The sequence below is a fragment of the Hemicordylus capensis genome, chromosome 1 (genome assembly GCF_027244095.1).
Source record: "Hemicordylus capensis ecotype Gifberg chromosome 1, rHemCap1.1.pri, whole genome shotgun sequence".
NCBI classification, from domain to species: Eukaryota; Metazoa; Chordata; class Lepidosauria; order Squamata; family Cordylidae; genus Hemicordylus; species Hemicordylus capensis.
Window position 1 is genome coordinate 42,918,253 of NC_069657.1, and position 23,418 is coordinate 42,941,670.

Sequence of the window (23,418 nt, forward strand, 5' to 3'; positions counted from 1 at the left end):
TGGTATATACATACATACATACATACATCTAATTTAAGCCCACATCTAATACACAAGCAGGTATAATCCCAATATTGCTTCCCTTCCCCACACATACACACAAAATAAAATAACAGTCATATAAATAAAATTATATATATATATATACACACACACACAGTGGCTGACAACCCAATGTGCATTTTAAATTTTTATTGGCTTTTACAATAGCTTTACAATTCAACTACGTTCATTTATTTGATTAAGTAAATATTGACTTCCTGCTTACCTGTCTGCGCGGTTCACGTTAACTATACATATAAACCATTGCTATAAAAATTCAAAACATAGGTACTCCACATTGCTACTCGATTTTACCCAACCCAACCTGCTGTTATTACTATTTTTCAAACCCTGCTGAAAGGTCCATATTAGAAAAATAGTTCTTTAAGTAAAGTAAAAATGGTTCCCAATCTTCTTTGAAACATTCCAAATTTTCATCCCTTATAAGTGCTGTAAGTTTTGCCATCTCAGCATATTCCAAAATTTTTATCAAACAGTCTTCTTTTGAGAGCATGCTATTGTCTTTCCATTTCTGCGTATATACTATTCTAGCCGGTGTGGTTGCATACATAAAAAATGTTAAATTTCTTCTGGAGAACTCTCCTTGAGTTATTCCCAGCAGGAAAGATTCTGGCCTCTTAGGAAATGTCATTTTAAAAATTTTCTTCAGCTTTATATATCATATCCCAAAAAGCCTTTGCCTTCCCGCATGACCACCACATATGAAAAAAAAGTTCCTTCACATTGTCCACATTTCCAACATTTGTTAGAAACATTTTTATAAATTAATGCTAATTTTTTCGGTGTCAAATACCACCTATACATCATCTTGTAATAACTTTCTTTTAAAGTATAACATGCAGTGAACTTTAAATCAGTTTTCCATAATTTTCCCCAAGCAGCCATATCTATATTACGACCCACATCTTGAGCCCAGGCTGACATCCTAATGTAGCACATGTGCTTTGATGCTCTGCAGGAATATAGCAAGAGCCCATCTGCTACTGCCATAGTCCTCTAGCACATCTGCTGTTGCGCAAGAACTGAGCGCTGCCCATTCTCTAGAACAGGCCTACTCAATTTAGGCCTCCCAGCTGTTTTTGGACTACAACTCCCATAATACTGGCCTTCCAGTGCTCTTAAATTGTTTTAAAGGGTCTTTGATGTTTGTGAACCGCCCTGAGCTATTTTGTAAGGACAGTCTAAAAATCAAACAAACAAATAATCCTCAGACACAGTGGCCAATAGCCAGGGATTAAGGGAATTGTAGGCCAACATCTGCATGAGGGCCGATGTTGAGCTGCCCTGCTCTAGAAGATTGGAAACATGTTGCTGAGAGTCTGAAGCCAGTTTGCCTCTTAGAAAGGATATATACCAGAATATATCATATATCAGAAGGAACATTTGCCTTTACATGTACCACTCACTGTCATAATTTCACCAGTGATTGTGGTGCTTCAAGCATTGAAAAGGATAGCCATTAAGTGTTTCAAAAAGAAAGCAACACACTTGTCTAAAATTTGAAAACTACAGACACTTAGGATAGAGTACTCCTCAGTGGCTGTATGAACAATTCTTTATGCCAGCATTTGGAACAGTGTTGAAAGTGGTTCATGGGGGCGGAGGGGGGGACTACAGCATACTGCAAAGTGATAGAGTATAAATTAGTGACACAATATGTAGTGAGAGCTGTGGCTTAAAGGGACAAAGAGGGAGCTTTCTTTTATAGCAGAGCACATGCTACATCTCAGTTCATCTGTTTGACTTTTGGGGTAGATGATTCTATATTACACACACAGAGAGACCAAAGGTGTGGTTTTGGTACTTTGGTAGTCTTCATGCTGAGGTTAATATTAGCAGAGTAGAGTTGCAATCCTATGAATTCCCAGCAGCAAAGTAGAAACATATATAGGAACATATAGGAAACTGCATATAATGAGTCAGACCCTTGGTCCATCTAGCTCAGCATTGTCAACACAGACTGGCAATGGCTTCTCCAAGTTTGCAGGCAGGAATCTCTCTCAGCCCTATCTTGGAGAAGCCAGGGAGGGAATTTGGAACCTAGATGCTCTTCCCAGAGCAGCTCCATCTCTTGAGGGGAATATCTTACAGTGCTCACACATGTAGTCTCCCATTCATGTGCAACCAGAGCAGATCCTGCTTAGCTTAGGGGACAAGTCATGCTTGATACCACAAGACCAGCTCTACTCTTCTAACCAGCTCTCCTCTCCTCTCCTCTCTTCTCAGAAGAATATATAGTAAAATTGGCAGACACTCCTATACTATCCCTGTCATCTCCACCACCACCCTCTAGTCATTACCGAGAGTGGCTTACATCACTGAGAATGGACCAAGAGTGATGCAGGCTCACTGCTTGTGGAGCACTTACCAGACTGCCACCGCTCCTAGCGCAGGTAGGGAAGGCTCCATACTAATGATGTTGTGCATCACAGCAACTGCATCCAACTCCCACTGGAAATGCTGGGAGCTGGATGCAGCTGCTCTGACACACAGAGGATGTGCATATGATCTTTCCAGGGAGGATGGGTGGGCTGAGGGTAAGGCAGGAACTCACCTGACTTTCCTGGAAGATGAACAGTTGCCATCCTCTCCTCTGGAACATAGGAGGCTGCCATAAACTAAGTCAGACCATTGGTCTATCTCACTCAGTATTGTCTTCACAGACTGGCAACAGCTTCTCCATGGTTTCAGTCAGGAATCTCTCTCAGCCTATCTTGGAGATGCCAGGGAGGGAACTTGGAACCTATGCTCTTCCCAGAGGGGCTCCGTTCCCTGAGGGGAATATCTTATGGTGTTCATATGTGGTCTCCCATTCATATGCAACCAGGGTGGACCCTGCTTAGCTAGGGGAACAAGTCATGCTTGCTACTACAAGACCAGCTCTCCTCTCCTAAATGATGAGCAGTGGTGTGCTGAAGGAAGACATTGGGAGGGAGAGGACATCCCCCTCCCACATCCCAGGGTGACCCGCGGCACAGGTATGGTGGCTGCTCTCATTAGAGTTGCTCCTCCCCGCCTCCAGCTCACTGGGTTAGGCTGCGTGTGTGAATACCCTTACAGTGTTGTTAACACAGAGCCTCCCCCTCCTGTGCTAGGAGTGGCAATGGGCCTGTAAGTGCCCCACAAGTAGTGAGGCTGCATCCGTCTTGGTGTGCAGCTCACTACAAAGTATGTAAGCCAGTTTCATCATCACATTGGCTGGCATGGAAGATAAGAGTCAATATCCTGCAAAACTGTTGCAGAGAAATTACTTATCCTGTATAAGTAATTGAACAGGAAGCAACTTTTACTGAGAAATAAGAGTTTGATATTTATTACTAACTAAAACATAGAATTGAACATGTGACCTTCTGTATGTAAAGCAGATGCTCTTCCACTGAGCTATGGCCACTCCCCTGTTGATCCACTCGTGGTCCACTAGTCACTCCTGAAGTAGACCTTGTGTTTTGCATATCACTGGTAGTATGCCAAGCCTCTGTGAATGCTAAATGGTTCTCTAGGTTGCCTGTGGCAAAATAGGAGAGAAATGGGGATGATAATAAATACTGGGTAGCAGTTGCAATAGGTAAAATTTTCTACTGAGTGTTTGTTTGATATTGGCAAGCACACCTTTGAGAAAAGATGCTGGGTAAGCACCTGGATACTACCCTATTCTGCATGCCGCATTCCCACTGCCTGCTCTTCTCATTGTAGTCCTCTGATGCCAATGTTTAGAGATTCACCTGGTTGGGGAAAATATGTAGTTATTGAGACAATACTCACTCATTTGAAAAGAAAATGAAGAAATTTCATTTTACTTTCTCCATATTATATTCAAGAGTTCAAAGTCACTATTGTGACTCTGGCTTTGTGAGACTGATTTGACATTCTGTGAGATTCTTCAGGCTTGTCCAATGAGCAGCCATAGTTGGGAATTCATAATATGTTGGCACTCTTCAGGCAAACTTATAGTCTTAGCCACTGGAGGCCCCTGGGCTTAAGTCCAGCCCCCTGAAAATATACTTTTTTGATCTCAATCACTGTTCCAGAAAGGTGAAAAATATGTGAAGAGAATAAAACCTGTAGCAAGAAGACAGTCCAACTTGGGGTGGGAATCTATCTGGATGTCAACACCTGGCTCCAATCATAAAATGGTCCTCCAAGAAATCTTGTTGATGAGCTGGGACTTTGTTCCTCTTGGTTCATTCCACCTAAAGTAAACTCTTGAGGTTGGGTGGTGGTGGAGAAACTAGTTTTCTTAATCCCCCTTTGGTTTTTGAAAATTGCATTTGGATGTGTTGACTAGGGATGTGCCATTTGATTCATGTGCAAATTGATTCTCAACTAATCGGGGATGATTTGTGGATTTAACCACGAATCACCCCTTAAATGAAGCGGCTAATTCAAGGTTGAATCAAATCAGCCCCAATTGGACACAAATCAATTCACATGATTCATGATTCGAGTGGCCATTTTGGCAGGCTTTCCCCCCTTCCTGATTGGTTTTCTGGCACTGACTTCTGATTGGCTTGAGATCACCTTGCTTCTTGGTTGGCTTGTTGTCATCAAAACAAGTGACCCCCATTGGCCGTGGGGGGTGGGGGTGGGGAGAACACTTTTGGAGGGAATTTAAAAATGTATTCAAAGGGACTGGGAGGCAGAGAGAGAGCTCTTATGAAAAAGAGGATACATCAGGACAGGAGGAAGGAAGATGTGGTTTTGTGGTTTTCTTTTCTCAGCACTGAGTATATGCTGTGCTACCTATTGCTGCTATAACTGTTTTGCTGGATCTCAGATTGACAAAGGGGAAACAAAAAAGGAAGCAAATTCAAAATGTATTCAAAGGGACTGAGAGATAGAGAGAGCCCTTACATTAGGAGAGGAAGAAGAAATCAAGGATGGTTTGATGTTGCGATTTTCATTTCTCAGCACTGAGTATAATGCTGTGCTATTGCATGCTGTTATATCTATCTGGTTTTGCTGGATCTCAGATTGGCAAAGGCAAAGCGTGGGTGCCTTCCTTCCTTCCTTCCTCCCTTCCTTGAGCTGTGGTTTGGTATGTTTGTGAGATGGTGTTGTGGCAGGAAATGGACAGTGGTAGCTCAGGGGTGTGTGAGTGTGATATTTTCTTGGTGATTGCTGTGAGATGAGCTCAATGTCTGGCCTTGAGGGTAATGTGCTTCATTCACTGCTCTGGTCTGCTCTGCAATCTGAATTGCAAGGTGTACTCACTCAGTCAAAATATGGCTGAAGACATTGCTGTAGTTGAGCAGTTTGGACTGTGTTTGAAAAGTGTGTTCTCTTTTGGGAGGGACTGTGTGTGCTCCTTCTGTTCTGCAGTGTTGTTTTTCAAGGCAAGGTTGCAAAATTCATGCACTGCATTCTGCTTGTTTCACCCATAGGGAACAATGGGGAACTCAAATCACCCCATTGTTCCTCAGAAGTAGGTCCTAGGGACACCAAAGTGGGCTGGATGGTAGAGTGTGATGAGTGTTACCTACCATCCAACCCACAAAAGAAATGGGAAAGCAGTTGATTTTTTAAAAAATTAACCTAAACCCTCATAGAATCCTATGGGTTTTGGGGGATAAGTTAAAAATAAATAAAAATCACCTGCTTGCCTGTTTCTTTGTGGGTTGGGTGGTAGGTAGCATCCATCATGCTCTACAACTCAACCCACTTTGGTGCCCCTAGGACCTACTCATGGGGAACAAGGGTGTGATTTGATTTTCCAATTGTTCCCTATGGGCAAATTGCATTTTTTTTTGTGAATTTTCGATTTGATTGTTCAAACCAGCCAGCAGTGGCCGGCTGGTTCAATGAATCAATTCAAATTTTTGCAATTCAATTCAAGGTCAAATCAAATCACACACACAAAAATGATTTGTGCACACCTCCAGTGTTGACCCCAGACCTGAGCATTTCCTCATCTAGGAAGATATTTCCATGGCCTTGGGCAAGTTGCTCTCTCACTGCCTAATCTGTCTTGTATACCTGTTAAGATAAATGTGATAAGAGCCAAAAAGCACTAAAAATGATGGGGAAATAATGAATAGACATTGCTCTTCAGTCTGGTGTAAATGATCTCTCTCTCTCTCTCTCTCTCTCTCTCTCTCTCTCTCTCTCCTCTAACCGATTCTTTCTATTTTTCCATTCAAAGAAAATGCAGCCTCATTTATATCCAGACACCAAAATGTTATGAAATTTGTATGCAACAGGAAGGCATCAAAAATAGATGGGCACATAAAGTATATAGCTGTAGAGCCATGGGTATGTAAAATATGTCCCTTTTTTCAAATGGATCCATCTTGAAGAGCTTTAGATAAATGAGGCATTATTGCATTCAAGGTGACATAACACTGGCAGTATGTGTGCATCCTAAAATAGTTCTGAACACATTGGGTGCCATCCACTGAGTGCTGCTGCTTTGCAATCTCCGTCATTTCAAGCCTTCTTGAAATAAATGGAGCTTGCACAGCAGCCACGCTTAGAGGATTGCCACTGTATTCAAGCTTCATTATTAGCAGCAACTGCAAAGCCAGTTCCACTCCAAAAGGGTACACCTGCTCATTTTCACATGATTTCTAGCTGAAAATGTTTTTTTTCTTCTTGAGCAGGAGGAGTCCCATTTCCATATGACTCTTGCACACATGGAGGAAGTTTCCAAAGGCTTTTACTGAACTCCTCCACAATCAGCCCCCAGCCTGATGTGCTGCTACTGCTCAGATGCACGGCAAAGCACTCAGCTGTTCTTGATCATGTTATGTTATTATTTGGAATATTTATATGCCACTTACCAAAAGAAAATATTCAAAGCAGTTTACAGAGTAAAACATCACACACACACATACAGTACTGTATATATTTTTAATTGTTTTTTTAATTTTTCGTGGGTTATTGTGAATGTATTTACTTTATTATTATGTTATTATTATGAATAATAATGACAAATAATTCATTATTATTACAAATAAATATTCATCATCATCATAATTTTAACCATTTTAATTACTTTTAATTGTGTTTAATTGTTGGCTGTTGTAAATTTCTGAATGTTCTGTAAACTGCCTGGAGGTGTTTCATAGCAGGTGGTGTATGTATGAATGAATGAATGAAGAACATGGTTCGTTGTTCCAAAGAGACTCACCATTTAGAAAGAAACACAAGGGAGACACTAGCAGCAGCTGCTAGAAGAGATGCTATGCTGAGAAGAATAGGGACAGTTGCTCTCCGCCTACTAAACATGAGGAAGCTATTCACACGATTACTCAAAACTGGGCTACGGGAGCCCAGCCGAGTTATGAGCAATCATGAGAACCAACGGGCTTGCAGGCAAGCCCAGTGGTTCTCTGGCGGCTAGCCCGCCTAAAAAACCCTATGCCTAAACGAGGTCTCTATTAACCTCGTTCTTTTGATCATGTGTCAGCCGTGGCTGCCTGAAGCCATGGCTGACAAACTCAGGGGGGAGGGGAGGTGGAGGGGAACTCCAGGAAGGCACCACGTACTCGTGTGGTGTCTTCCTAGGGTTTGGGGGAGCCAGGGTGCCGTGCAGCAGCGCTCCCCTTCCCCCGGAGCAGCCGGTTGTCTGGGCAGCCGATGTGGTCGCCCAGCAACAAGCAACTGCTCATGTGCAGGGAGAGCGGGCTAAGCCTGCTCTCCCCGCACAAATCCCATCTGGCACTCCACACTCATCATGTGAAGTGCCTCGAGGTCTAGTATCTAACGGTGCTTCTTTGCCTAGTTATCAGAGTGTCCGTCCATGTTCAGTCACACTCATGCTCCTTTCTAGCCACTGATGTGTAGGCTACTCCCACAAAGAGTGTCAGTGCTATTCACCAAGAGCCTGGGGAGGAATGGGCCAACATTGTCCAGAAGCACTTTGTACCATCACAGCTTCTGCTCACTCGCATGATTTTGCTCCCATGCTATTTTGGCTGATTCCTCACCCCCATGAAGCCCTTGGCACCACAGTCCAAATCATTCTGGAGGGTCCTCCAGCCCTCAGGAATAGCTTTTGTAGGGGCATCGTCTGATTTCAGACAATTCCGCCCTCCCCTGGCAACCCTGCATGCCATCTCTCAAGAGTCATTCAGAACCAGAAGTGACTTCGGGGGGGGGGGGCTGCAATGGGAAAGAGGAGGCAGGGAAGTTCCCTTGCATAAGCTTCCTTCCACTGACACTACTCACCATCCAACTCATCATTAATACAATACCTAACAAAAATGGGAGGTGATTTTATTTTGTAGTAGCAGGGAGAGAAATCCCCCAAATCCTTATTCAAGCCCCAAGCAACACAATCAAATTGGTCAATGAATTCCAAATCGAAATTGGTTGCTTGATGTACTGCTCTTTATTGGAGCCTTTGTGTAAACCGCTACTGAAAAGCAGTATATAAATGCCAAAAGCAAACAAACAAATAATGAATCTCCCATCCTAACTGTCCTTTGATACAATTTGGTGTGATATTTAATGATAGTGCCTTTGAGGTTACAGATGTAGCCAGCACCAGTGGAACTAAACTGAATCTATAGTGTTCCCACACATCTTCTTCTCGCTTACAAGCTATTTAGACAGATTCTAAATACTTGCCAAGTCCCAGGAGTTTTCATCCATGGATGGTTACAGCAAACTGCCTGAAAGTAATTGACATGACCCACATTCCCAAGTGGCCTAGTCAGAGTCTGAGACTGGAGAGAGTGTTGTTATGCCTCCTTAAATCTAACCGGAGAGCCTATAAGGACAGCACAGACATTTAACCAAGGACAACGTAAGTGAGATTACAGCATTATATGTCTATAAAATAATGTATGGATGTATTTTAATATGTTTTTCCATTGGATTCATTTGTTCCGGCTTTGTTTATTTTCCTGATGCTTTTGAGTGGGGCAATAAAAAAGATGGAAGACAATATGAGCCTGGGGGGAAGGAGGTAGAATAATAAAGTCGCAGTTATTAATGATCTGTCCTACTTGGTGCAATAAGACCCTGACAGCTGTCAGCTTTCAGACACATCAGACATCTCTTGTGAAATGTAGTGAGAATATCAGAGGGCTGTTATAATTCTTGGGCAGTTGCAGAGGTCCAACCTTGGGAGTCTGACAAGCCCTGTGTAATTATGAATTGTTTAATAATATGACAGAGGACTTTTGTCTGACAAAGAGGAAAGGAGGTAACTAGGTGGGATATTTGTCCTTCTAGTCCACTTTATGTTCTCGCAATCAGCTCTTTGTGCAGTTTTATCATGGCTCAGAGGGACCAGCCTTAATTAGAGCGGTGACCAGAATGTCACATATAGTACATTAGCTAGCTGGGGTGGTTGGCACCATCTGGAGAAAGGAATGTTCAATCTGAATTTTGACAAGATCTACACTCCTAGAGATGGAAAATAGATGATAGCATTGCAGTACTTTCAGCTTCCAGTGTGTTATCATGCTTTTATTGTCCTGGCCATCAAGCCTTCAGTGGCCAAATGTGCAATGGAATTTTAAAAGTTTTTAAAGCGCAAAAATCACTATAAAATTTCATCAATGTTGTTAGAGGAATGGAAATTGAAATTGGCAGGAATGTCCTCCAAAGATTACTCCATGGAGAGCATACAACAATTTGGGCACTCTACCCAACCCAAACTCTCTCCTCTGTGCAGCAATGAGGGCAGTTTTACTCTAAGCATTTGGGTGTAGAGATAAAGAAGGGGTGATAAAACAGAGAAAGTTGTAAGTGCAACAATACTATCACTTACCTTCATCTCTGGAGGGTAGATGTTGCCAAAGATGACTATGAGCATTCGTACCACCTGAGATGATACCATTGGCCAACATTTATGGGCCTAGTAGACAGACTAATAAAACAACATTCAAAACAAATTTAGGAGCTTCCCCCTCAGGCAGAACATCTCAGAGATTTCAAGGTTAGTTCAAATAAGACTTGCAAAATACTCTCAAGCAGAGGGTTCACACACACTTAAATGGTTACCAGATTTCCTAATTAAGAAATCCAAATTAAGTTTGGGGCAGTGTACAAATATAATTAATTAACTGATTGATTGATTGATTGATTGATTAATACAGTGACACATGACAGGACACCGATCTCACATCTGAATCCTTAACCATACCTTGTTGGTGTTTCCCCATTCACCAAGCTAAGAAAAGAGAGTAGTGTCTTATTTGAAACTCTTCACTATTCAGTACAGGGATTAAGGCCACAAGAAAGCTAGATATTTCAGTCATTTGATATTTCTATCAAATGCTATTTCAATCATTTTAGCAATTTTTTTAAATTTACAAAAACAATACAATTGAAGTAAATTTGTGTATTTAAAAAAAATTAATTAAGCTGCCTTTTGAGGAAATTGGGAATATTAATGGTTATGAATTTCCAATTAAAGAACATAGGAGTACCAAATAGGAACCACCTAGGCACAGCAGGGAAATAATTTGACTAGCAAGTCAGAAGTTGCCAGTTCCAGTCCCCACTGGTATGTTTCCCAGACTATGGGAAAGATCTATATTGTGCAGCAGCGATATAGGAAGATGCTGAAAGGCATCATCTCATACTGCTCAGGAGATGGCAATGGTAACCCCCTCCTGGATTATACCAAAGACAACCACAGGGCTCTGTGGTCACCAGGAATTGACACCAACTCGACAGCACACTTTACTTTACTCCGTGTGTGATGGAAAGGTTTACTTGGGAGGCACAGCAGATTCTAAAGAAACAAGGTCTGGAAGTGAATGTTATCTGTTCAGACCTGATGACCTTGAGACAGCACTTAGTAAAATCAAGACTATGACAATAAGGATGAAATAGAGGATTGATATATTTCACCATAAATGTGAAATAGGGGTGATATATAAAATGGTGTGCTTGGAATGCATGCAATATTATATTGGGGAAACAGGTAAACCCTTGATAAAAAGATATAAAGAACATCTGGCAGACATACAGAACAAAACTGTGGGCAGTGCATGTTAAAGAACAATACCAAGGCAGAGCAGTGAATACAGTTATTCACCTTGGCTGTGGAGGCAGATGTGAGGAAATGGAAAATCAGGGAAGCCATGTATATAGAACAGTTGTACCCAATTATAAAAGTTAAAGAAGGAATGAGGGAAGCAATGAAATTCATTGGTTATTGAGTGTGGATATGAACTTCATTTTATGTTGCTTTATTTTCTCTCTTCTATTGTTGCTCTTCCTGTTATGTGAGATTGGGAATTTCATTCCCTCCCTCTGGGTATGAGACATTAGGGCTTTGTAATGGGATTGACACTGTAACATGATTAGCTGATCAATGTCAGTCTTTTTGCTGAATCGTGACATTGTGTTGTATTTAAGAGCATGACTCAGCCACTTTTGTATAGCACTGAAGCTGATGTTTTACATTGAAACATCTGCAATCTTGAACAGCTGTTTTTAACATATATTTGTGCATTAAAGAGGTCTTGTAAAAAGCTTTTGAGATATTGTAGTATATGTCCTGCAGCGTAATATTTCGCCATACCACTTTAGTCATGCCACTGTGGGTGCCAACACATGCAGTAGTGCTGCCGCATGAGTAGGCAGTACTTCACACATCACATGCCATATCCATTATTCCCAGTGGAAGTAGTGCACGGTGTGCAATTGCTCAAGTGTCAGCAGTACTGGTATTGCCATCTTGTGCAGCAGCATCGCCACATGTGTTAGAGCCCCACAGCAATATGGGCAGACCTGGCACTACCTGGAACATAGGGACATAGTAGGGTTGCCAACATTTCATTGCCAGAATGAAGGACACAAGTTCCAGAATAAGGGATATAAGTTTGTGGGGGCTGGCTGGGGTGGCTAGGAGGTGTATGCAGTCGTGATCAAGTGCCTGAGTATCACTGATGTATATGTAATTGAATTATATGCTATTGAATAAATGAGGGACAAATGCTGTCCTTATAGGGACCAACATTTCATTCCTGAAATGAGGTACATCCTGCATAATGAGGGACAGTTGGCAATCCTAGAACATAGAAAGCTGCCATATACTGAGTCAGACCATTGGTCTATCTTGCTCAGTATTGCCTTCACAGACTGGCAGAGGCTTCTCCAGGGTTGTAGGCAAAAATCTCTCTCAGCCTTATCTTGGAGAAGCCAGGGAGGGAACTTGAAACCTTCTGCTCTTCCCAGAGCGGCTCCATCCCCTGAGGAGAATATCTTCCAGTGATCACACTTCTAGTCTTCCATTCATATGCTACCAGGGCAGACCCTGCTTAGCTAAGGGGACAAGTCATGCTTACCACCACAAGACCAGCTCTCCTTTCCTGTGTCCTGTGGGACATGTAAGCCACTGAAAGTTATGTGAGATAAACAAAAGCAGCCATTCATTATGGATGGAAAATACATTTTAAATAGTCCCTCTTTTATTAAGAATCTAAGAAGAACCCTACTAGATCAGACCAAATGTCCATCTTGTCCAGCATCTGCTTTTGGCCAGCCAGAGGCTCCTGGGAAGCCAAAAAGCAGTACATGTATGCAATAGCCTTCCTCACCTGCTGCCCCCCTACAACAGATTCATCCTCCATGAACATATCAAGTCCATCTCAGCATCTTAGAATAATAGAACTTTAGAGTTGCAAGGGCCATGGAGGCTTTTGACCCCAGCCCCCTTCTCAGGGGAGGAAACTCCTACAGCATTCCTGACAGATAGCTATTCAGCCTCTGGTTGAAGACCTCTAGAGTAAGGAGAATGCACCATTGCACTAAGCAGACTGTTTCACTGTCTAACAAGCTCTTATGCTTGGGCCATTCCTCCTAGTCTCTAGTCTAAATCTGCTTCTTTGTAATATTACCCCATTGGTTCTGTTCCTGCCATCAGGAGCAACATAGGGATGTACACGGAATCGTCTGGCCCAGTTCGGTCCAAGGCCAGACTGGCCTCAAACAGAACTGGGCCAGTTCGGTCCAGCCCCCCATCAAACTCACCCCCTGGTCCGGTCTGGTCCCGGACCAGTCCACAAACATTATTTTTTTTAAAAAATTAAGTCAATTAAGTACCTGTAGCCCCTTCAAGGGGATTGCTGAAGCTGTGGGGGGGGGGGGTCCACGTGGGTTCCCACGTGGGTTCCCTCTCCCCCCGCCAGTCTTTGTCATCACCGCCGTGGCTGGGTAAGTATTGCCTTTTTGGCCTTTTCGGGCTCTCGCAGAGGGCATTTGCTCATGCGCGGCAGCTGCCAAAATAGCAGCCGCTCAATCATATGGAGGCCCAAAAGGGCCAAAAAGGCATTACTTACCTGGCCGCGGCGGTGATAACGAAGGCTGGCGGGGGGAGAGGGAACCCACGCGGAACCCCCTGCGGCTTCAGCAAGCTCCCCCGAAGGGGCTACAGGTACTTAATTGACTTTTAAAAAAATTAAAATTTTGGGGACCTGCCAGACCGGAACTGGCAGTCCGGTTCTGGTCCGACAGAACTGGCGGGTGGTTTGGTTTGACCACAAACCCTGGACTGAACCGCCGGACTGAACCGCCAGACCAGTCCGCACATCCCTCGAGCAACAGAACACAGGTCTATTCCTCCTTCTGCGTGGAAGACCTTCAGATATTTGAAGGTGGCAATCATATCTCCCCTTAGTTGTCTCTTCTCTGGGCTAAATATACTCATCAGCCATTCTTCATAGGATTGGTTTCCTGTCAGAGCCCTCACCAACTAAGTTGCCTTCCTATGAAACTATTCCAGTTTATCAATGTCCTTCTTAAAATACAGTGCCCAGAACCTTTTGGACAGCAACAATGAATGATGTAAATTAATTGTGCTTTGTGTTGGGAAGAAGTACTTTCATTTGTTTGACCTGAAATTATTTTGTACAGCGTGACCCTGAAACCAAAATTATATATATGTGTACATGTTACCTCTCTGCCTCATTGGTTAAAATTTGTCCTTGCAAAATGACAGAGGCTTACATACTGTGTAGTGCCCTGCCGATCCATGAGTGGGGCGTTAGCAATAGTTCCAAATTACTCCCAAGCCTGCAGCTAGTGAATGCAGAGAGCCTCTGTGGCGCCTCACAATCGTGTGCCACTGATGTAGTCACACTGCTCCCATTATTCCCAATGGGAACAAGATTCCTACAATGGTGATACAATTCTTAGGAGATACAGAGACTCTCCACATTCTCTAGCTGAGGCAACAGGCTTGGGAGTCAGTCAGTTCTGGAATCAGTGGGGTGCTGCACAGCATGTAAGCCAGTGCTTTCAAACCACCTCACATCACCTTAAAAACAGTGTCTGACATTGTGACTCCTGCTGGGCACTCCTAAGACTACTGCTGTGTGCTCTCCCGCTAACTGAGTAAAGAAGCACTTTTTTAAAGTGGCGATTCTCTTTATTTAGCAAGGGGAGAGCAACAGGCCCTATCCATCCCCAGCACAACATCCCTCCAGTGGCTCTTGCTGGTGTCTATCTTATGTTTCTTTTTTAGAAATGTTTCTTTTTCTTTCATTCATTCATTCGTTCATTCCTATATACACTGCTCTGGGAACTTTTGCTGGAAAGTGGTATATAAATATCCATCGTATTCGTATTCCTAAGAGTGCACATGCAACAGCAGCCCCCATGCTAATCCCTGTGCTTCTGAAGCACTGACAGTCTTATTCAAGGATGCAAATACTTTCAGAGCTCCTTTTAACTCCAGAACAGTTCTGTTAGAGGAGGGCTGCACAACTTTGGCCCTTCAGCTGTTGTCAGACTACAGTTCCCATAATCCCCAGCCACAGTGGCCAATAGTCAGGGGTGATGGGAGTTGCTGACCAACATCTGCTAGAGGGCCAAGGTTGTACTGCTTGGTGTTAGAGTTTCAGTGACATGTAGGGTTGCAAACTGTCCTGCACTGTGCGGGATATCCCAACTTCCAGTTGGAAAATGTTCATCCCATTCGGGATGAGCTTTCTCCAGCTTTTTTAAAAATATTAACTTTTAAAGCTGCTGCTCTGTGGCAGCAGCGGAGCAGGGAGGATGGAGGCGACTTGGGGAGAGCTCCTCCCAACTAGGTGAAGTCTGAAGGCACACACAGGTTGCTGCTCTTGGGGTGGGCACGCTGAAAGGCACACTGAAGGCAAGGCACTGAAGGCGGGGCTTGGGAGAAGGTGAGAAAGAGTCCCAACCCAACCCGCCTTTCTCCCCCAAATGAGTCAATCTGGGCCGATTTCAGGCTTCTGCATAGTCGAAGCAGTGGTAGCATACCACTTTTTTTAAAAAAAAAAAGTTCTCAAAGCTGTTTACATAGAGGAATGAATGAATTAATAAGGTGGATCCTTATCCTCAAAGGGCTTACAATCTAAAATGAAACATAAGATAGACACCAGCAACAGCCACTGGACAGATACTTGAGCTGGGGGTGGTTAGGGCCAGTTGCTCCCCTTGCTAAATAAAGATAATGACCACTTTTTAAAAGTGCCTCTTTCGCGCGTGTGTGTGTCTGTGTCTGTGTCTCTGTGTGTGTACGTACATGAGTGGAGTTCAGCTCTATTAGAATAGCAAAAATCGCTTAAACCATTTTAATGGTTTTAATGCTGTTTTCAAATATTATTTTTAAAAAATTTAAATTGTTATAATGTGTGTTTTCCCCTCCCCAATTTTGTCTTAACGAATGTTTTACTTTGTTTTTATCCTGTTGTAAACCACCCAGAGACGTAAGTTTTGGGTGGTATAAAAATGTTTTATTGATGATGATGATGATGATGATGATGATGATTATTAATTCTATTCCTTCTGTTTTTCTTATTTTTCCTCTGTTCATTATTAATGCAGCACAATATTGATGGACTAGACAAGTGTGCTGCATTAATAATGACCAGAAGAAAAATAACAAAAACAGAATGAATAGAACGGCCCAATGGAAGCAAGATCAAGAACCTGGAAGAGAAAGAACATTACAAATACCTGGGCATTCTCCAGGCTGATAACATTGCACACACTGAAGTTAAAAGAAAAATTGGAAGTGAAGACGTCAGGAGAGTTAGAAAAATCCTCAAGTCCAAACTCAATGGTGGGAACACCATACAAGCAATAGACACCTGGGCTATACCTGTTATCAGATACACTGCAGGAATAATAGTCTGGACCCAGGCAGAGCTAGAGACGCTAGATCGCAAGACCAGGAAAATCATGACCATCAATCATGCTCTGCACCCCCGCAGTGATGTCGATAGGCTATACCTCCCTCACAGCTCAGGTGGAAGAGGAATGCTGCAAGTCCATCAAACAGTAAAGAAGGAGAAAAGAGACCTTGAAGAATATATAAAGGACAGTGAAGAAGATGCACTTCAAATGGTCAATAATGTGAAACTATTCAACACCAATGAGACAAAGCAGGCCTACAAGAAAGAACAAGTCAAGAACCGAGCAGAGAAATGGAAAAAGAAGCCCCTGCATGGTCAATATTTGCACAATATAACTGGAAAATCAGACATCACCAAGACCTGGCTATGGCTTAAGAATGGTTACTTGAAGAAAGAAACAGAGGGTTTAATATTGGCTGCACAAGAACAGGCACTAAGAACAAATGCAATAAGAGCAAAAGTCGAAAAATCCACAACCATCAGCAAGTGCCGCCTTTGTAAAGAAGCAGATGAAACAGTGGACCACCTAATCAGCTGTTGTAAAAAGATCGCACAGACTGACTACAAACAAAGGCATGACAAGTTAGCAGGGATGATACACTGGAACATCTGCAAAAAATACAAGCTACCTGTAGCCAAAGATTGGTGGGACCATACAATTGACAAAGTTGTAGAAAATGAAGATGCAAAAATATTATGGGACTTCCGACTACAAACAGACAAATATCTGCCACACAATACACCAGATATAACTGTAGTCGAGAAGAAAGAAAAACAAGTGAAAATAATCGACATAGCAATACCAGGGGATAGCAGAATAGAAGAAAAAGAAATAGAAAAAAATCACAAAATACAAAGATCTACGAATTGAAATTGAAAGGCTGTGGCAGAAAAAGACCAAAATAATCCCAGTGGTAATTGGCGCCCTGGGTGCAGTTCCAAAAGACCTTGAAAAGCACCTCAGCACCATAGGGGCCACAGAAATCACCATCAGCCAATTACAAAAAGCAGCTTTACTGGGAACAGCCTATATTCTGTGACAATATCTATAACAACAGCAACAACATTGATAATAAAATTCTGGCATCCCAGGTCCTTGGGAAGGACTCGATGTCTGGATAAAACAAACTAGTCAATAACACCTGTCTGACTGTGTAAATGAATGATAAATAATAATAATTAAACTGAAGTAAGTTTCTTGAAATAGGAGCCATTTGTCAACTGGAGCTGAATCTTGCTGCCACACACACACACTGCGCATGTGAAAGGTGAGAAATCTTTATTTATTTCACTCTCTTTACTGGACATGCATCTCAGTTCTTCAATTGCAAACTATTCTGACACCTACTTTGCCCACTTTTACAGGCACTTAAAAAGCAAGAGTAATAGCTGTGAATAGAAATCAGTGGTGTTGGGATGCAGAGCAGCAGCAGTTCTCTACGTTTAATTAGAGGAGCCGTAACTTCCTTCAGCTCTGATATACCTCACTTGCTTGTGGTTTTATCTTTTCTGGCACTCCGGTCTACAATTCCATTTTCCATTGACCTTCAACACTCCCAGTGTCTGTCAACCTTCTTCTGCTGACACCAGCAACAGCTCCTTCCTTTCTGCTATGCATAACAAAGAGCTTTCACATTGGAGTTGATTGTTGTTATTACAGGCAGTCTGTTGTTCTCTGGATTTCCAGAACCTTATAAAAGGAGGAGGTCCTATAACACCTACAGAAAACCACATTCATATGAATATACCAGTCTTTACACACCAGGCTTGAACTCACAGACCTTTATCGTACTGAACCAATGGATAAAATCCTTTGGCCTCATAGCTATGAACAGGAGAGATAATACCAGCATTTTCCAGCAGTGTATTTCCCCATTTCCCCCAATGCTGGGAAGATGGGGTGAGTAGGGGTACAAAAAGAATCACTTCCAATGACAGAGCAGGTGGACCTTTGGAAATACACAAAGATGAGTGTATTATTGTGCTTTCCATTCTTCCACAATGGTATGTTCAGTGCAGCTAGACTCTCAGAAGAGATGCAAGGCATGCAAAAGGAAAGGCATATCTGCAGTGACCAACATGCCCAACCTCCTCCCCAATGCTTCAAACTTTGAAATGGGAGAAATGGCTAATAGGGATGCTTTTGAAATTATCTTTATCTGAATTTCTCTTTGGATTTCAGAATTCTCGTTTACCTGGTCTTATTCCTATGAATACAACATCCTCCACTGTTTGATTTTATCTATTATATTAATTCTCCTGGGTGTGCCTTGGAATATGCGTCCCAGAGCCCAGCTGATTGGCTGGGCGGTGGACGCACCTGATTGGCTGAGGCGCACCTAGGAGGATTGGTTGCCGTGGCGGCAGCCCAGCCGTGGATGCCAGAGGTGGCGGGCCCGGCCAGGCCGCAGAGGCAAGGCACAGGAGCAGGGAAAGAAAGTGGTGGTGGGCAGAAGTGGCAGTGGGCAGGAGAGGTGGCTGGGCCCGGAAGCAGAGACTGGGGCAGAAGTGGGGGGGAGAGGTAACCGCCGGCCCCAAAGAGCACACAGATGCTCTGTGCGGGATCGGCTAGTGTTTAAGAATTTTGTTCAGATTGCCATGCATGTGCAGTTTGCCACAAAGTTCAATGTTGTGCCATTTTACTCTCTCTACATTGCTGATATGCACATGGTCATTGATAGCACACTGCAAAAAATAAATCAATATTGAAATGACTGGAGAGATGATAGCATCAAGATTATTTTTTGTGTGGTGTTCTACCTAAGGGTTGAGCCTAAATACTACCAGGCCAACATTTCAGGGCAAATTTGAGGGATTGTGGGGAGTGAAATGCCTCCTGAAGGCCCTACCTCAAATGGTCTTTTTGTTTGCTTCTTTGGCTGTTCACTAGCTTCACAGAAGTAGTGAGGCTCAAGCACAGGGCAAAAAGTTGTGTAGTGTTGTCTGGTTCCCCTAGGAGAAACAGGGACCCTTCCTTATCTTCTGGCACTATGTAGTAGTTCATAGCACAGTGCTTAAGCAACTGGGTTACTCTCCTGAATGCAGTTCAAAAAGACAAGATGACCTGGCGGTGTGGCAACACGTACCTATCTTTCAGTGTTTTGCTTCAAGACTGCAGTACAGGAAGCAACTAAGGGCCAGGCAATCTTCTCCCAGAAGAAAGGGCAAACCACATCTAACTTCACAGGGCATTTCTGAAGAACTCAACAAAATGGGGCCCTTTGTTTTGCAGCTGGGGCAACTCTAGAACAACTAGTTTTGGCGGCCAAAGGAGCGTCAAAGAACATTATTAGAGGAGTGAGAATTTTCCTGTACATTAAAAATAAGGTAAGTTATTTCTTCGTTTATTTACCTTATTCGTGATTGCTGGCTTGACATTTTCAAACTTATTCGGAAAATAGGACAGATTCATCTTAGAAAATATTGAGCCCTTTCTCACGACCAGTGAGAAAAGGCAAGAGGGTTAGCAGAGAGGAAGCTTAAAAAAGCTTACCTCCCCACAAAGGAGCAGATCCTTTCCTCTGGGTGGGCAGATCACTCACCCAGATGCTTACCAGTTGCTCCGAGGGTTGGAGTGCCAGGCACTTCACCCAGTGTTGCCCTGGAGAAAACAGAACTCATGGGTGAGAAAGCCAGCATCCCCCACAAAAAAAAACAACCCACCAAAAAAACAAAGCAAGCTACCAGAGAAACGCAAACGAATCAGTACAGGCAGCCAGCAAATCCTCTAAAGCTCGGAGTTTCCTCCAGCTCCTCCTCCTCGCCTGTTGCTTACTTTCTTGTTCTTATTGGCTGGAACAGCCTGCTAATCAAGCTGTTCCAGCCAGTCTGATTCTTAAGGGGTGGCCTGGCATCGACCATTCCAGGGACTAAAAAAATGAATAGAAAATACACTTTCTGATGGCTTCAGGGGCTATATTTTCTACCTATTCAAAGATGAGCCTGTTCCAAGCTCAGAGCAGAACAGCTCATTCCAGTCGGAACGTTCTGAGCACCATTTTGGATTCCAAAATGGTGCTCTTCTGGCCTCTGCACACACTCAGCAGGCATTTGCATGGTCAGCCCCAAAATGGTGCTTGGAACATTCCAAGTCAGAATGGAGTCATGTTCTGTTGGAACAACCAGTTTACCCAGTTGTTCTGACACAATGTTATGCAGATTTAGCATTCTATTCCAAGCTCTAACAGAATGCTAAATCCATTTTGTGCATATCTGTACTTGGTAGTGTTATCCCTTGAATTCCTCAGTGTTCAGGTAAATGAGGAGATCATAACAATATAAACAAGTCATGCCAATGAACACTGTAAATTAACAAAGAAGCTATTACATTTTTTTAATGTTCTCCTCTTTGTAGTAGAAGAACATTAGGTAAAGAAATTGTCACTCTAAATAGTTATAAGATAAACTTCATGTTCCTTTATCTGTGCAATCACAATAATCAGTTCTGTCTCTCTCTAAAATACCAGAATAACAGTGATTGTTGTATTTCCTTGTCATGTATATATGAAGAACATTTATAATGGATTACAAGCCATTGAGCTGGGTCTCATGATCCGTTGTACCCGGTTTCTTCAGGTGAGCAGGGAGAGTGGGCTAAGCCCACTCTCCCCACTCACAAGCGGAGAGGGACCCCTGGGTGGCCGGATCAACCACCCACACGATTGCCGGCTCCGAGATGGAACCAGCGGGGGCTGGGGAGCTTGGGGGCTGCGTGGCCCCGCAAACCCCAGTATGCCCTGCACAAGCACGCAGGGCATACTAGTGAGACCCCCAAGCTGGGAGGCAGGTTTTTGCCTCCTGGCCGGGGGGTCTACTCATAAGTAGGTGTGGTGCGAAGGCACGCCGTGGCTACACATGATTGTAAAAAGCAGGTTTGCGGACCGCAAGCTTGCAGGCTTGCGGACTGCTCGCAGCCGAGCCCGGTGGTTCTGACGATTAACAAAAATCGGTCTAGGCTCTCCTAGCCTGATTTTTGTTAATCATGAGAATAGCCCCTTTGTCTCAGAGCAAGCCCACGTGAGGAGAAGAAAATGCTGAATCATTCCCTCTATGATTTCCAAGCAAAGGTTTCTCCCAAAATTTTCCTGTAATCTTGGTAGGATCTAGGCTGCCAGAACCACCCAATTATTGACAGAGTTTAAAACCCCTCTAGGCTTGGGTAGAATCCCAGGGAAACTCCCCATCTGTTCCTACTGAAAAAAAGTATTAAAAAACCTTCCACGTGCAAGCTTACATGTAATGAGAAATATTGGTAGTTGCTGAACATATGAGGCATGTTGCACCAGAGAAAACCCCTTCAGCCCCACCACCTTTCCCTGAGTTAAAAATCCACTTAGAGAGGCTTTGTATAATTGCAAAGAACAAAAAGGGAATGAAAGCTTTATTCAAATGCTACAGACTGCTTCGGTCTGAAACTCTCTCAGCTCTTAGTTACAGGTAAAAATACTCAGTGGTTTCAAGAATACTTAGGAACATAGGAACATAGGAAACTGCCATATACTCAGTCAGACCATTGGTCTATCTAGCTCAGTATTGCCTTCACAGACTGGCAGTGGCTTCTCCAAGGTTGCAGGCAGGAATCTCTCTCAGCCCTATCTTGGAGAAGCCAGGGAGGTTACTTGAAACCTTCTGCTCTTCCCAGAGCGGCTTCATCCCCTGAGGGGAATATCTTGCAGTGCTCACACCTCAAGTCTCCCGTTCAGATGCAACCAGGGCAGACCCTGCTTAGCTATGGGGACAAGTCATGCTTGCTACCACAAGACCAGCTCTCCTCTCCAAAAAGAACCCCAGATGATATTGGGGTGGCACACTTTAAAAATCATCGTTACCCAGTTTCAAAGAATATGGATGTAAGAAAATACAGAAGCACCTTAAAAAACTTACAAAGAAATGATCATAGAACAATATCAGAGATATTCAAAGCACACAAAAGAAATATAAGTTTATAATGCAAAATCTGACTAACAAACTGTTCCCTATGCTGAGTCCCCTTTTCCTTGAAAACTTACCCAACACCTGATGAGAATCAAGCTTCCTGCAATCCTGTATCTCAAGGATCTGCAGTTCCTTCCGCAGCCATACTCCATGGCTACATGTCCTGCTCTCCTCCCCAGCCTGCTTCTTTCTAACAAAGGAACCTCCTCATGGCTCTCTAGGTCCCACCCACCTGGTGTCCTGATTGGTTGAGTCCTGGAGTTCACCAACCTGTCAGTCAGGACAGGGTTCACTTCTGGTTTACTCTTTAGGGGAGAGGAGGGGCTGGTCAGTGGCTGATCACTACAACATTTGATATGGCTTGTATATGCCTGGTTGTCAAAATAAATAATTGTAACAGAGGTCAATTAAAATGTTTTTGCCATGAAAATGCCTTCAACCATAAATAAAATCAGCATTGTTAGACAGGAACGAAATAAGAATAAAATTGTGTTTTACGAAGCTCAAGGGAATTGTGTAGAATAAAAGCCCATCATGATGGGGGTCTGATGAAGTTCTCAGAGAACATATAAATAACCACATTCCTGTGATAAATTAAACAATTAAGCTCTGACATCCAGACCAATGAAGCACTCACTGGTGCCAAAGGGGAGGGGCAATTTTTGTCAATCTCCCCTTCACCTTGAAGCCCACTGTGATTCCTGGAAATATGACACTGAGGGCTGTGCAACCCTCAAGGACATATTTTCTGCAGGAACTGTGGGCTTCAAAGAAAATGAGAGATTGACTAAAATTGTGACTCCCCTGAAGCATGCCATGAGACTATTCACACACATGTGCAAAACCAGGTTTTGCACGCATGTGTGAACTGCCAGGATCGAGCCCGATTTTGGTGGCACCACGGTGACAAACCTGCCTACGAAGGCACCCTTCAAAATGGAGTCAGGAAAGTGAGCGCTGGCAGGCTCGAGGAGGGATGGGGATCCCCATAATTACACCACTTGTGCAGTGCACCCCACTTGCGCAGTACATTATTGAAGTGCCGGGAGCAGTGCAGGGCAATGCGTCCCAGGATCCCGACCCTCGGAACTACCAGCAGCAGTCGATGCTTGTCTGGGTGGGCGATCCACCCACCCAAGGAAGGCTGAATGATCATCTGTGGGGCGGTAACCGGTTTTGCCCTTCTTCCTTGAAAACCGGATAGCCCTTTCTCTTTTTTCACCTGAGGCTTTTTAGTTTAGAAAAAAGATGATTGCGGGGACTGGGAGACATGATAGAGGTCTATAAAATCATGCATGGTGTGGAGAAAGTGGATAGGGAGAAATTCTTCTCCCTCTCACATAACACTAGAACCAGG

The 23,418-nt window shown here is 43.4% G+C and overlaps 1 long non-coding RNA gene across 1 annotated transcript; it reads right to left on the reverse strand.

Moving 5' to 3' along the window:
• Positions 1 to 3,436: 3,436 nt before the first annotated feature.
• Positions 3,437 to 4,206, reverse strand: LOC128340179 (uncharacterized). The gene is made up of 3 exons (XR_008313509.1): positions 4,123 to 4,206; positions 3,673 to 3,785; positions 3,437 to 3,568 (listed from the first exon to the last, which is right to left on the reverse strand). It is a non-coding gene; the product is annotated as an uncharacterized LOC128340179 (long non-coding RNA).
• Positions 4,207 to 23,418: the final 19,212 nt, after the last annotated feature.